We start from the raw sequence: 12,499 nt of genomic DNA on the forward strand, positions 1-12,499 counted from the left end.
AGAAGTAAATTGAAACTTGACGTATATATAACATCTCAATACTTGAAATATATTACCCTATCTTGAACTTAACCAAAAATTAAATTAAATAACTACTGCTAATAACTTCTTTTAAATTAAAAAAAAAAAAATACTTAAATGAACACAAACAACAAAATAAAAATTTTAATAATTATAATACTAAGTAAAAAAAAAAATAATAATAAAAATTTACTTTTTAAATAAATTTAAAAAATAATAGTACTATTACAGGATCAATTACAAATAATTTAATGGATAAATGTAACGGTTGATTTAAATTAAAACATTTTATTGAAAACTGAACTTAAATTAGAACAAAATTAAATTTGATCTTTGCTTAGATAATACTTATCGATGGAATTTAAAATATTTAATTTAAATATTTTAATAATATATCCTTATAAGAAATTATAAGTTAAAAATTAGTTTCAAAAACAAGCGCACAATAAACTTTAAAATCTAGTTGAAAAATAATTTTTGTGATTGATCAGACCAGAAATGCTATCAAGTACAATAACCATTACAATTTAAATAAATTAAAGAATCGAGTCTGTTTATAACCATTTCTAGTTCATTAAATTTAAAAACAATTTTTAAAAAGTAACTTCATAATATTTTAAGATACTCAGCAATATTAAAAATATACTGCTACATCTTCTTGCGTGAAGTAAAATGATAACTTAATAGTAACATTAATTGTAATAATCATCATCATCATCATTATCATAATCAACGTTGCCACTTTAGTCATGATAGTCGTCGTTGTACTCAAAACTAACATGAACGAGATATCTGATCCTAATTTGCTTAGAATCATAAACAACAAACTCATCGTGAGCCAAATCAGTATCGGTATTTGCGCGTTTGATAATTGGTCCGTAAGGAACTTCGACGTCGTTCCAAAGAATCGTCTTTACATTTTGATCAGGTACAAAGTGTCCAACTCCCCACACACAGCTTAACTACGCTAGGAGCAGACATATATCTTGTGCAGTATAACACTGTGCCATATGACCCAGGGCAACTTCACAGAGAAGCAATATTCCTTCACAAGTCCTTTGTTTCCGTCTAGCGTCGCAGTAACTTGCGGCTTTTGAAGACGAGTTGGTGAAGTAAATTGCATGGCCAAAGTGAGCACTAGTTGACTCAGAGCTTGGAGACGCAACTTCCGGACCTCTCGACAAGATAGACGCAATATTTTCTGTCTTCGTTCCGTGCCAGAGCAATTTCTTTGGAAGCAAATTTTCCTTGTACCCGTTTTCTTCGCCATGTCTTTTAATTATGTAGACATCGTTAATTTTTATTTTGAAGAAATAATGATTCTCAGTGTGCGTGTTCTCGATGTACTGCTTAATTAAACCAAACTCGAGCTATTCTTCCACATCACATCAATGTCTGTGCGTAGCATTTTGTAGTAATTGTTGAACGAATGTTTGTACCAACCATTGTGGTGAATTTCACCAATTTTTATTTGAAAAATACATTTAATTAACAACTGAGTCGCGTACGGCATCTCCACGTCAGTTTCTTTTTCTTCAGACGAAACCAGTAACTTGAAATTTTCGCTCTTTTGCTACAACATTGTCGTCTTTTTCAAGACGATACTCGAGCGGTATTCCTTCAGACATTGTGAAAAAGTTCAAAGTTCCCAGAACTCCGCCATATTGGGCATAAACGTACTCGTCTTCATCGTAGCGATTGTCATCATCAGCGTATTCAAAGTAGTAAGCCCGGATCTGTTGTCTGTAATGGCGGATTCCGTTTTCGCAGTCGGGGTCATCAAGCTTTCAGAAAGTCATTGAGTATCGGGTGCTTTCGACTTAGCTATCGACTTAGTATCGATATAATAGCGGATCCACAGACTCGGTAGAGTCTGGCGCCAAGTCCCGTTCAAATCCGTTGTAAACGGAGCGCCAGACTACCGAGTATGTTTACCGTAAGCAGAACGATATATTAAGGTTGCAAATTTTCATTAATTTTACAGACCTTTTTTTCCTTTAATAATACTCTATAATAATACTTTATATCATATATTACCGAAATTGATTAATTATAGTCAGTGATAATTATGAACTCTATTTAAAATTGATAAATTTCACTGGCACAAACTATAGCGACCCAGATTTTTAGATTTTGACTTTTTTCTTATGGGCAACATAACCTCCAATAGATAGGAAACTATAGTTAAAAAAATAATAGTTTAAAAAAACTAAAAAACACTGTTTTTATAGAAAACCAAACTAAAAAATAGAAAATAAATCTGATTTAAGAATAGTGTAAAAAATTTTCATAAATATAAATTAATAATAGTGTAAATAAGAAAAAAAATGTATTTTATTTCAAAAAAAGCGTGGGGTGCATGGTGTCAATAGTTATAATTGTAAATATCTTAAAAAGTACCCTACGCTTTTTTAAAAGTACCCCATTTATATTTTACATATTACAATAACTTTTTTCGTTCCATCCACAGATTCGGTAGAATCTGGCGCCAAGTTCCGTTCAAACGGAGCGCCAGACTACCGACTGTGTTTACTGTAAGCATCACGTTTTTTTGAGGTTGCAAATTTTATTAAATTCTGCGGTCCTTCTTTTTCTTAAATTTCTATTATAACAGTATAGTTCATATCTTATTTTCCTGATATTAATTAATTATATCCAATTATAACAATTAATCTGCTTAAAATCATTAAATTTAATCAGCATAAACTATAGCAACGCAAAAATTTCGATCCTGATTTTTTTTTGATGGGCAAAGTGATCTGCCACAGACTAAATAATTCGAGAATGCATAGTAATCCTCCGATAGATGGGAAACTATAGTTAAAAAAAGATATTCCGGAGCTTGCATCTGCACTCGCCAGGGTGCACTGGAATGCTTTTTACATATACTGTAGCTTCAAGTAAACTCCAATTCTCAAAGACTGTTATTAATAATGTACCTTTAAGTTAGCCCCCCTATCGCATTTTTTAATATTTTGGTAGCAATACGGGTCATTAAACCTTTGTTTTTAATTGTTCATGTATATAAAACATTTGTTCCTACTTCACATTGTTTATTTGTTGTTTAATCAACATTTTTAATTAGCTGAATATTTGTATTCTAAATATTCGCACTGCGCATGCGTCAACTTTACGTTTAGACTTTTAGCGCGGTCTTTTGAAAATTATAGTGACAAGCACATTTCATATGTGAAAAATTTAAAAATCTACAAGTGTAATTTTTTAGGAATCACTTTTTAATTAATTTAAATAATTAAAAAAAAAATTGTTAGACGTCAGCCAATAAATAACTAATAAATATCCATTTCATTTTAAATTTCTTAAAAAATATATTTTAAATTTCTTAAAAAATATAGAAACAATTTTCAATCTATGTATGTATATTTTTTTTTTAATACTCATCAATTCTGTTTCTATGAACAATACGAACTATTACGAATTATTAAAATAAAAAAGAAATAACAAATAACAAAAAATTTTAATACTTTATTAAAATGAAACTTATTATAAAATTATTAAAAACTACACGTTGCCTTTTTGTCCTGACCTCTATATTTAAAATTACAAGAATAATACACTCACTCTGATCACTGTGCTTGTCATACAAATATTCAGCTAATTAAAAATTTTAATTAAACAACAAATAAACAATGTGAAGTAGGAACAAATATTTTATATATATGAACAATAAAAAACAAAGGTTTAATGACCTGTATTGCTATCAAAATATTAAAAAATGCGATAGGACGGTTAACTTAAGGGTATATTATTAATAAATTGTTTTAAAAGAAATAAATGGAGAACTAACAAATGTTGGTAGTGACCAATAAAGAACAAACGACGAACTAACGATGTGATAAAAAAAAAATGTTGAAAAATTGAAAAAAAAACTCTGGGGTGTTAACTTTACCGAGCTTATAATATGCCAGTGTTGGCATATTATACGTTGCGCGCGCAAGCTCGGGTGTGAATGTTGGTATAGGGATTGAGAAAGAACTGTAGAGGCAGCACTACTGCTGAAAGTAGAGCGCCCTGGTGTTATAAATGTAAAGCATAGTGAAGTAAACAGCGTAATAAATAGTATTAGTTGAAATTAGTAATAAAAAAAATAATTGAATTCGGGTTTTCCCCGTCAAAAATACCCACATTAGGGGTGAAAATGACACAAAAGGAAAAAAATTATTCAAGTCAGGATGACATTAAAATTAGCCGACATTCAACAATTTTAGATTTTTTTTATCAATTAAATTAGAACAAAAAAAATATTTTTACAAAATTGCACGTATAATTTTTAAAACTTTTTACATGTGAAATTTTTTCTATATATTTTCTTTAAATAATTTTTTCAATAAAAAAAATTCTAAAAATTTTTAGATGTCGGCTAACTTTATTGTCACCAAGTCAGGACTTTTTTTGAATGTTGTATAAACAGAAGATTTAAATAAACATTCAACCATAACCTATTCAGTGGTCGCTCAAACCAAAGTTTCCGATATTTCATGAAAATTAAGTTAGCCGACATTTAAAAATTTTTAGAATTTTTTTCTTACTAAAAAAATGATTCAAAAAGAATAATAAAAAATTTTTACTTGTGTTATGTCCGAATTAATTATAATTAAATAATTATTTGTAGAGTGGGCCTTGAGGAGGCTCGGACACGCCTTTCGATAGATTTTCTCTTGTAGATAAACTACAAGAGTTTTATTTTTAATGTGGATTTCGAACGCCTCCTGGTAACCAGGGTTCCTAACGGTGAATTTAAAGAGAAGTCGATTACAGAAACCGAACTTACCTTCGTCCCTTACGAATTTTGTTGTTGATTGAAGTTTGAGCTGTCGATCGGTAGATCCTGGACTGGTTTCTCTTCCTTCTCTCGTGGTTGAGATCGATGTGATGAAAGAGGTTCAGGAACTAATCTTAGAAATGATGGATTCCACGATATTCGGAGTTTTACTGTTTATTCAATATTTAGCCGCCCTACGGGCGAGACGCACTCAATGCACAATATTTCACTTAATAACTATTCACTTATAACTATATTTTATGATTTAGAATGTTTTATTATGAGTTCATGAACAGAGTAACGACTCAGGCGGATACTTAGATCCGCCTTTAAATTAATTAATAGATCGAAAAGTTAGAATTTAGAGAAAGATATCACTACGGACAACGGGGCCCTCGATCCTGCTCGAAGAGCACACTGACGCGATTCGTAGACGATATAATTTAAAGAATCAAAAGAGAGAATAGTGAATTTAGAATTTCGTATAAGCGACCTAGTGCTTTATACTGCCTCGTACGTAACGCGGTACAAGGACACACACGGGCTCTACGAGGATACCTTCCCTCGTATTCTTTAATAAAAGATTGAACGCGCGTCCCGCGGTGCTTAGGGTTTTTAAGCACTCGGGTCGCGACTTTTGGAAGGGAATTGAATTTTGTTATTGGTCTAAAATTTGCAAGTTTGACAGAACGTGGACACGGTGTGCTCAAGGCGTGATCGAGGTGTTGTCCGTCCGATTGTCCTTCAAAGTGCAAGCGCTGCACTTTTCGTCGTGAGGCAGAGACCCTGAGTGTTATATGAGGCGACGCCGGATATAACAGCATCCCCCCCAAAGAAGGGGTGCCTCGGCATCCCTGCTTTTGAAAATTCGGGTGTCTCCCTTTCGCCGAAAAGTCATCGCTTGACTTTACTTCTTATTTAATAGTTTTATTTTTAACATTATAATATTTATTTTTTATTTATTGAGTGCGCTTTTGCCCTTTACATGAATACATATATGTATAGTAACAGATAATTTATTGTATATAGTTATTTTATAATAGTATATTGTCTAGCGGTTACATTTAATTTAAATTGCCTGCGTTGTTGTCTTGGCAGAGTTACTGTTTTATCAGTAGCCCCCCCCCCCCCCCCCCCTTGTGTAATTATTGCGTGCAGATGGAGTTCTTGTTTTGCGCGCGACGATTTAAAGTTAGTCGTCTGGCGGCGTATTAAATCTTGTTATATTCCCGCTCTTTTATATTTTTGCTGAGCAAGGGTTTAACTCGTGGCAAGGTGTTAAGTTTCGGCGTAAGGAGAAATAGCGAAGAAGGAGCATTAATAAGGAGTGAATAGTTAGTATTGTTATGGCAGTCATCATGTATGTAACTAAGAGGAATTATGAAAACTATGGAACTTGGTTCCAATACGCGACCGCTGTATATGGTGAGCGGGTAAGTCTATGAGAATTAAGTGAATTTATTAATGTTATTATTATTACTGTTGTTATTATTATTATTATTTATTGTTTCAGGACTTAAGGCGGGGAGTTCAGTTATTACGGGAACTTCAGGGACCGCTCACTCCGAACGAGGCCTTGGCATTAGTAAGCGAATGGATGAGCATCTTCGGACCTGCTGGTCCAGAAGTGTCCAAGATCGCTACCTACTTCTTTCGATTGGGGTTGGAGTATCCCGAAGTTGAATGGCGATTTATTGCTCCGCATTACTTTGAGGTGCAACGATTGCGTGTAGCACTGATGGAGTTTATTTTAAACGGGATGTGTTCGTAGCAGTAAGTTTAATATTTTTTTTTTTTTGAACTTTGTTTGAGAAGAGAAATTTATTTATCAAATTTTTGTAGGTTGTCAAATTTCGCTGACCAACTCCCATTTTCAAGGCCTCTTCGACAGCTTGACGGGTGGGGAACCAAGTTCCGAGTAATGCTGGGAAGGGATCGGTTAGGATAACGCTGCTAAAAAAAAAGAATATATAGTAAAGAAATTGAAAATGGAGAGAAAAAAAAATTTTCAATAAATCGGCAACCAAAATGGAATTGTTGTTAGTTTTTCTTTTTCCGTTTTCCTAAATTAGAATTTAATTTAAATAGTTTAATTTTTATAGCTTAATTTAAATTTAGTTGAATTTACTTTTAAATAGTTTAATTTAGTTCTTCCTTAATATATGTTTTTTTTGTTTATATTTATTGTTAGTAGTATTCTGATACTTTTTTAAAAAAAAATTTGTGTCGTTTGATATTAATAGAATTATGTCTTTGGTTACTGTTGAACGAAGAGCGAGAGATTAGTAAGTGTTGCGTAAGTGGGTAGGCGTGGTTTGAAGCTTGAGGCGGTCGTTTTAGTCAGTAGATGATAATGAAGTCTACTGATTTGATCGCCGTTACTCATTACCATTCGTCTACTTATGGTAATTAGTTTGCCGCGGTTAAAACAGAGCTCTTATTGATTTGTGTGTTGGATCTTTTAATAATTCAACCGCCGACAGATGACTTACTTTGTACTAATTTAAAACAGAAATATTATGTTTAGTTTGCTGCGTTCTATATTGCAGGTTGCTACTTATTACACAAAATTTGTATTATAGAGGGAAAGAAGAGGGGAGAAAATTTTTTTTTTTTTTTTTTTTTTTTTTAAAGTTGAAAGAGAAAAAAAATTTTGAAATTAATATTCTTTAAATTTTTATTGTTATCGATTCTCCCTTTTTCTTTCTCTCTCGGGATAAAATATATAGGTAAAATGTATGTGCTTAATTCTAATGTTTATTTAATAATAATATTTTTAAAAAAAAAATGAAGAATATATAGATATAAATGTAATTTTTACAGAGATATTTTCTGTCTTGTTTTTAATTTTTATTCATTTTAGTTGTAGTCGTAGTCGGCGAGTCGAATGCCGGTCCGGGATGGCGTTGATGGTGTTATTCTCTGTTGTCCGTGAACTCCTGGTAGACTCTGTTGGTGTTTTGTTGGTCCTGGGGATCCTGGTCGAGTTGGGTATGTTGAAATTGTGTCTGTGAGTTCGAATGTTTCGTTTGTCTTTCCTTGGAACGATTTTTGTTTTCTTGTTTTGAATTTTTGCAGAGGTTTGAGGCAGTTGCAACAACAACCGTAGTAATAATATCCAAAGAAAAGTGCGAGGGATGTTATAATTGAAAGCACTGCGCCTGTGTTTGCGATTGTGATGTACCGATGCTTTGATTCTTCTTGATGGTGGAGTCCAATTCTCGTGAGTCTGTTCTCGTTACCTTCGAGGCTGTCGCCCCATGGAGAGAGTAGGGTATTTTCCCCTACTGGTTCTTCGGCGATGTTTGTCAGCAGATGAGGTCGTTTTGGTTTTTCGGTGAGGTTAGTCACCAGATGTGTTAAGTTTATGGTGGGGAAGGCGAAGATACCGATTGTGTCTGTTTCTTCTTCGGTCCCCTTGATTACAAGATGATTATTTGTTAGGACGCAGCCGGGGGATAAGGTGAAGGTACCCGAGCCATGGATCTGATGTTCGATGCGTATTTTTGAGTCGCATGTTGTTATAAAGTTTTCTGGCTTACAGGTGGAATAAGCCCAGGAATTCGATTGATGTAATTTTATTAGTTGTGTTGAACATTTAGGTAATATTCGGACGTCGCATTGTTTCATTATCTCGTTGTTTGGCTTTAAATAGAGCTGTAGTTCGCACTCTGTGTTGTCTTTTATTAATTTGAGGGGGACGTTAATTTCACAGGCTATGTCTGTTGAGATTGTTTTGCAATTTTGATGGTTTCCGTGTCCGCTAAAAAGTATTGATTTTGTAAGGCGTCTATTGCGAGGTAGTCCTTGCTTGGCCGGATCAGCAGGCTCCTCATGGCTCCTCCGATTGTTTGAGGGACAGGTATAGGTCTTATTTGATAGAGTTGGAATGTGATTTGGTTCAGCAACGGTAGGGTGATTATAATTAGGAATTTATTATCTATTCTTCCTGTGTTCACCTTTGCGATGTTGGATAAGATCTGGAGATTTACGTGGTCCACTGGTTGAGGTGGGTTTAGGTGGGGAAAACGTATTGTAATATCTCTGGTTGCATTTCTCAGTTGATCTGGTGAAAGAATTCCTCCTGGGACGACCCCTCTCTTAGCGTCTTCTATCGCTGACTCAGCTTCCTTGAGGTAGCGTAATAGACTCGACGTTCTTTGTACTCTTTCGTCGGCTCTTTGCATAAAATGTAGACGTAGTTTCATTTTCTCGATCTCGTTCCCGACCTTGGTGGCGTAGCTATTGATTGTGTTGGACAGCAGAGTGACTCTGGCCTTAGTGTTGTTTTGATCGGAGATGATTTTGTTTATTTCTGATTTTATTATATGCGTTGAGTTGTTTACGAGTGTTGTTATCTCTCGTTGGTCATTGTATAATTTGTCTATTTCATGAGAAATGTGTTCGTGGTCGTCGTAATCCATAAGTCCGAAGGCTTTTCGAGCTATGGATCCTACGAATCCAAACCAGGGCGTCCTTCGGTTTCGGATTTTAGTTGATGTAGTACTGTCTGCTTGTTTTAGATTTTGTTTTAATCGATTGATCACATCCTCTCTGTCTCTTTCTAAGTCTTTTAATATAGCTTCTTTTCCCAGGATTTCGCACTCCGGGGGAGAGAAGTATGATAGACAAGTTTGGCGGCCTTCTTTATCGCCGTGTGATGACATCTCCTGCCAAGGAGATATATTGGTGATGGTTCCGACGTCTATAGTAGAGACTATTTTCCATTCTCGTTCTATTAGATGAATAGTTTTGTATTTTTCATATAGGATTCCTGGGTTGGATGAAGCCGGTTGAATTATTAGGGCGTCTTGACCTGATTCTACAAGGATGATGAGTAGGCAGCATATGTTGACTTGGAGTAGCTGCATGTCTCTTATATTATTTTTTTTTTTTGTATCGTGTTACTCGGTGTGGGCGAGATCGTCTGTAACAGGAGTGTGTTTATTTTATTCGATAGCTCTTTTCAGTTTGCTGGGATGTTTGATTATGCGTTTTCCATTGGGAAGTTCTAATATCAGACAGCCCTTATCGGTAATTTCTACGATCTCAAAAGGACCTTTATAGTAGGTATCGAGTTTATTTTTCCGAGTTTCGTTCAAATTGTAAGCGAAATCTCCTACTTGAAAATCTATTGGGTGTAAATTCTTATCGAATCTTTCTTTAGATCTTAATTTTGATTCGACAAGTGAATCGCGAGCGACGCTCCGTGTGTGATTTAATCGATTCATTAAGTCAATTAGATAATCAGGATATGTTTCGATTTTTTCATAATCGGGGAACTCGGTTGGAGCGCGAGCCTTTTTACCGAAAACTAACTCATGAGGCGTGAATTTTGTCCCACTATGGACCGAGGTGTTATAGTTAAACATGGCCATGGGTAAGTATTCGTCCCAATCTGAGAAGGATTCGACAAACACTCTGAGATATTCGACAAGAGTTTGATGGCTTCTCTCCAGTGATCCGTTAGCTTGAGGATAGTATCCTGAAGTTGTTACTCTTCTTATTTTTAATATTTCTGACATTTTTGCTAAGAGTTTTGAGGTGAATGATGTTCCTCTATCCGACAAGATCGTTCTCGGGCATCCGTATAGGCAAATATATTGATTGATCAGGGCCTCTGCAATCGTTTGGGTCCTGATATCTGGTACTGCTATAGCTGCGCAATGTTTTGTAAAATTATCCTGTATAGTGAGGATATGTACGTTGCCTTTTGCGGTCATAGGTAGTGGCCCTACGGTGTCGATTGAGATTTTTCGAAAGCGTCGGACGGTGTATCGGTGATTACCATGGGTTGTTTAGTTTTTATTCTGGATAATTTCTTCTGTTGACAAGTGTCGCATCTCAGGATGTATTGATAAATCTGTTCTTTCATTCCTGGCCAGTAGAAATTTTCTCTTATTCTCCAATAAGTCTTGAGGACTCCTTTATGTCCTCCGATCAGGCTTGTGTGTTTTTCTTTGATAATTTCGGGCCGTAGTTCTTCGTCTGGTACAGAGATTTCTCCGTCACAGAGTGTTATTTGTACGGGGCAATCTCGTAGTTCTTTCAGCAGGTGTTGTTGTATATTTATGGAACCGAATCCATCTCCCTTTTGGGCCATTCTTAGGGAGTGAATTTCGTAGCGCTCCAATGCGAGACGAAAGCTTTGGAGGCCGTTTATTAAATCTTCACTGGATATTTTAGTCCGATGATATTCTCCGACGAAGATAGAAAACCCGATATTTGCCAATTTTTGTCACCAGGACGTCTCCTTTACGTGGCTTGGCCTGTTTCAGGTCGTCAACATCGATGAATTTGAGGTCACGGAGTAATTTTGCTGTTGGAGTGGCTAGTTCGCAGTCTGTAGTGATAAAGTGAGCGATGTTATCTCGAGCGTAAGTGAGTCCATCTCGGCTATTTAATAGTTCCACTACTCTTAGTTCATCGGGTCTATTCGACACTGATTCTTCCGGGTTTATTGATTTTTCCATCCCCCCCTCTAGGTTTTTGTTTAGAGGCTGGTCATTATTTGGGACTATTTCCTCATCGGAGGATGTTTCTAGAGGTTCTATGGTGATTGCTGCTTTTCTCTCGGGACCGTGAGGCCATATTGGCGTGGGAGAGTTATTGTTTGCCGGTGGAGTTGCAATTTCTGGATTTTGTTGAGCAGTTGGAGTTACGGATGTTTCTCGAGAGGTCGCGTCTTCTTCCTCGTTAGGCAACTCCGGAGAGTTAGGTGGACTATCGGCTATACCCGGGGTTTGGGGTATAGGTTCCAGGAAAGAGACTCTCTTCGTTGATTTTCCTGTGTTCTCGGGCGCTGTAGAAGTAGTTGCTACAGGAGAACCGAAGTCTAAGAACCGGCTGGAACTTGCGCCAGGTGAGTCTGTGGTATTTATTGTGGGTAGTTCCGATAGTCTGGTCCTCATCTGAGTGATGACAGATTGATCTGGTATGGGTCTATACGGGGTTGACCCTTGGTGAACGCTAGTGTCGATTATTGATCTTGACTCTGGATCCCACTTGATGCCCTGTGATTCAAAATTTTCTATCATTGTACGAACTAAAGTTGGTGTTTCTGGAGCTAGTTGGATGGTGGTATCAGTGGTGTCGGTTCTAGGTGAGAAGTCATCTGTGTGAGATTTTTCTTGATTAATTTCCGGGCTCTTTGTTGTAGGTTGAATTAAGATCACTGTGTCGTCTGGTTCACTGACGGCACTGGTACTATCCCGGTCCTCGTTTGCTTCTTCCGAGATAAACTCGTTTATGGTCATATCAGCTTCTTCGCTGGCTTCTCCGAGTTCTTTTTCGTTGAATGTCTTCTCCAATGATCTTATTTGTTGAAAATTTTCGATAGATCTTTTTACTTCTTTTATTACGTCAGGACTTGGTGCAGGTACTGGTCTCCACCAGCGGGGATTTCCTTTAGGGATTGTTGGTGATAAGGGAGGTCGGGATGGGGTGTGGATTTGGTCATCGGATAATTCTTCAAACGTTCTTATGGTGTTTTGAACGTTGGGAGTATTTTCTCCGGATGATTCAGTGATTTCTCCAGATGATTCTGTTTGTTGTGGAGCTACGGGGATCTCTTCTTCTTCTTCGTCTCCATCGTCACCAGAGTCAAAATAGGCCGGGGGAGTTAGTTCCCTAATTGAATCTCTAGCTGGTAGAGATGGACTAGCTTCCCCCCCTCTAGGTTCTGGAGTGTGGAAC

At 36.1% G+C, this 12,499-nt stretch overlaps 1 long non-coding RNA gene across 1 annotated transcript; it reads left to right on the forward strand.

The window, feature by feature from the left end:
• Positions 1–5,957: 5,957 nt before the first annotated feature.
• LOC123271404 lies at positions 5,958–6,831 on the forward strand. The gene is made up of 3 exons (XR_006510860.1): positions 5,958–6,237; positions 6,318–6,577; positions 6,647–6,831. It is a non-coding gene; the product is annotated as an uncharacterized LOC123271404 (long non-coding RNA).
• The last annotated feature ends 5,668 nt before the right edge of the window (positions 6,832–12,499 follow it).

This window comes from Cotesia glomerata, linkage group LG9 (assembly GCF_020080835.1).
Source record: "Cotesia glomerata isolate CgM1 linkage group LG9, MPM_Cglom_v2.3, whole genome shotgun sequence".
Classification (NCBI taxonomy): Eukaryota; Metazoa; Arthropoda; class Insecta; order Hymenoptera; family Braconidae; genus Cotesia; species Cotesia glomerata.